This window comes from Arachis ipaensis, chromosome B03, assembly GCF_000816755.2.
Source record: "Arachis ipaensis cultivar K30076 chromosome B03, Araip1.1, whole genome shotgun sequence".
In the NCBI taxonomy this organism is placed as follows: Eukaryota; Viridiplantae; Streptophyta; class Magnoliopsida; order Fabales; family Fabaceae; genus Arachis; species Arachis ipaensis.
The window spans coordinates 126,564,149-126,567,958 of NC_029787.2; the positions used below are offsets into that span (position 1 = coordinate 126,564,149).

Below are 3,810 nucleotides of genomic sequence, written 5' to 3' on the forward strand. Positions count from 1 at the left end.
AATAGAAACACCAGTGAAATCCTCAACCAACACCTTCACTCTAAACCTGGATTTTTTTAAGATGCACATAAATACTAGCCTGAGGTTAACAACTACGCAGAAATAATTCACTATTTAACGAAGCACAGAGGAAGCATTGTAAAATATTTATACTTAGGAGTCACATTTGTAACATGGATGTTGCAAAACTGACAAAAGTAAATCCCAGATTCTGCCTGAACACCTCTGCCACACACACAAGCAGAGTACCACCAAGGACCATTCTCAACTATTTCAGCTATCTTCGCTAGTACAACAAAAGTTTCAGCCTAAAAATATAAGACCAGGTCTATAAATGTTAAGACATTATAACCAAAGATAGTTGTAATACAAACTAAAACTGAAAAACTAAAATAAATACTAACAGCGTAGTATTTTCAAGTACAAAGGAGGAAAAAAGCATTAACATGGTTACAAAAACAAAGCAGTTTTTACTAATGAATAGCAAAAGAAAATTTAACACAAATTATCAAGAGTAAACATGATTAAAAAAAATTAAACTGGTTCCAACCCGGTTGTTATCATCAAGCAACTTCACAGTACACCTAGGTGTGAGCTTCATAAAATCTTCTTCTATTCCGATATTTTTTCCAGATCCAACAAAGGCAATGGGTTGGGATGCACTAACTCCATGTGGAATAGAACTGTTAACAAATACAGCACCAACTTAAATAAGTAAACAATGACAGCAACAACAACAAAAAACACAACAGAAACTACATGTAAAAAAATACTTTTTCCTAAAAGCTGCCACCTCTGGGATGTCAAGATTAAATCCAAGCTTTGATGCAAACATAACATTCTGAAGTCCAACTTTACCTAAAAATATATATATACATTGGTTACAGGAATATAGTGGTAAAACCAAGTGAACTTGGATAACTGACACACCTGAAATGAAAATTTACATGATACGAACTTCTAAAAACCTTAACTTTGGCAAGCTGTAAAACCACAACTGGCTGTTCAGCATACCCAGAAGACAGAAATCGATTAAGTTCGTCAACATATTCACCAAATAAGGCACACCGAATCCTGTGACTGAAAACGACCAACAAAATCACCTACACTATTAGAAACTTGACTATACAAACACACCGAAAACAAAAAAGAATCTCAATAAGAGGAAGAGGTAGAAATTAAAGAACGCTAACTCATTTTCAGCAAGTTCCATCACAGCCATCTTCATCTTCTTTCTATCTTTATCATATTCTTTCTCTTCCGACACGGAGACCATCAGACCCACCACATTTCAAATAAATATTAAAAAAAAAAACTATTAGGAAATAATGACAACAAAGCAACATTCTACAAATCACAAAGAAACAAGACTGCAATCATTCCAGCAAAAAAAAAAGTATGAGCAAATAGCACAACATACCAACTAAGAAATCGGAATTCTCTTTGGTTTCCAAAAGTTGAGTGAATGGATAGATTGTAAGAGCAGATTTTGGAATAAAATCGCAGATAGCATCCCTAACAGTGGTTCTGAACTGGAAAATCAACTTAAACTGATGCCTAGTGGCCCTATAAGATCCTTGGTTTGGCACAACAGAGAAGAGCTTCATTACATATACTCGACCCTCGGAGAGAAGTTGTTTGAACCTGTAAATCATAGTCTTTCGAACAGTTGCTTGTATCTTGCACCCCTACCAATCAACATAAATTATACTAAAAATCTGATAAATGACAAATCAAATACAGAGAAAAACAAATTTAAATGAAACAAAATTTCAGATCTCGATATAAAAAAAAGCAAGGAGAAACACATCTAAATACAAAACAAAAAAACAATAAATTTTTTTTAATAGATTTAGACCACTATAACTCACAGATTCATCAACCAAAATCATCTCCATGGAATTTGGGAGAAGCTAACCAGTAAAAGTTGGAACAGTTCAAAGCCTAATCACCCTAACTTTGAGGTTCCATGCTTCCTTCTCAGGATTAATCTTATTAACCATATCTAAGGCAGTTGTCATATTAAAATGCAATTAGAGGGATGAAAGAGGGAACATATTTCAGTAAATCAAACAGCAACTAAGAAACACATACAACAGCAACATGAATGTGAGAAAAATCTGCCATGATCAATGGGTTCTGCCTTTATTTATAAACACAAATCAATTGAGTAATTCGAATTTCGAAATCGATAGAACCCTTATTTTGGGAGGGAAAAAAAGAAGCAACATAGACATTTGAAATATATTAGTGTTGATTGACTTTGGATATCAATCGAAAGATATTTGCGGGCCCCACTAAATAATCCTATATATAGGACCTAAAAGCAAACAACAATTGATACACAAATAAGGTGTATAAATGGTAAGTTATATTAACCCTAAGTTAATAGGAGAAGAGGGGATGAGATGAGAAGAGAATGAGAGAGAAAAGACAGATAACAAAGACAACATGAGGTAACACCTAGAGAAAAGCAAAAACTAAAAATAAAAAGAAAACCTATGCATAAATTTAGGAGGGGTAGACCTAGATGATGACAGCTTTTAGTATAGATATCATTATTTGATTAGGCTTCCTATATAATTATATTTCCAATGACAGATATATCATATTCCCAATAAAGTTACACACAAGATAACTATCTATCTATGTAATGAAATACCAAAAATAAAGTGGCCATCAATAAATTTAAACTTTCGATATATCCATCGTTTATATTAATTTTCATTATCTATGTGTACTTTTCTATAATTATTTGGGTCATTCTACTATACAGATTGAGGTGGTATAGAAATAGAAAATAATTTTTTTTATAATTATTTTTAATTATTTTATTATTATTCAAAGTGTAAGACCTACTTTTTTAATTTCTCTTTCATCCCATATAAAGAAAGATCTTTAAACTTATATCTTTACCATATAATTCACCTAATTATATAGTTGGTTAGTTACTGAAATTTTGTCATCAAGATTAATATATATCAAGTACCTCTTTGAAATTTTTAATGATCTCACATATGAACCTGTTCTCAACGGTTGGAGAGAATCCACACCTGTAGATTGATGGTAATCTCCTTTCGTCATATCTTGAGCCAAGTTAAAAACTAAAAAGACAACTTTAAAGATATTCCGATAATTAAATTATTTTTCTTCATTTCAACTTAACTTTTTATCTAAACGTTATTAATTAAAGTAAGTGAAAAATAAGCTCCTACGTAGTAGAGAGAACCACAAATTATATTGATATTTCTTGACAGACGATATTTTTTCCCGTGATCACTTTCCAATAATTGAATTGATATATTAACATTTGTACGAAAAATAAAACATTAAAATCAATCTACAATTAAAAATAAAGTAAAATATGTACAAAACAACATAAACATGTGCAAAACAACAAAAATCGTGGATCATATCCTTAAACCTTGCATGATCTGAGTTAAAATATATGATTAATGCTACGTTGCTTGAATTCTCGATTTGCTCAAACAAGTTGGGCAATTTTAAATAAATATATCTCTGTTTGAGATTAAGGTATGCTTTTGATGATTTCATCCATACAACAGATTAAAGATAATCCCAATTCATGATCGCTCGGAAAATTGATCAATAAGCTATCCTAAATAACAATAACTTATAAAATAATAAAAGACGACACTTTTTGACTTATAATTAGAGTATTTATTGTCGTACATGATAATTAATATTCACTAATTAGTTTGGAGTTTTAAATTTTCGTATATATTAGACAAAGATCAAATCTTAACACTTGGTTGACATTTGTATAGAAATAGAATAATAAATAACAAA

The 3,810-nt window shown here is 30.9% G+C and overlaps 1 long non-coding RNA gene across 1 annotated transcript; it reads right to left on the minus strand.

Annotated features, from left to right (window-relative positions):
• LOC110269835 lies at positions 1,017–1,263 on the minus strand. The gene is made up of 2 exons (XR_002358593.1): positions 1,194–1,263; positions 1,017–1,080 (listed from the first exon to the last, which is right to left on the minus strand). It is a non-coding gene; the product is annotated as an uncharacterized LOC110269835 (long non-coding RNA).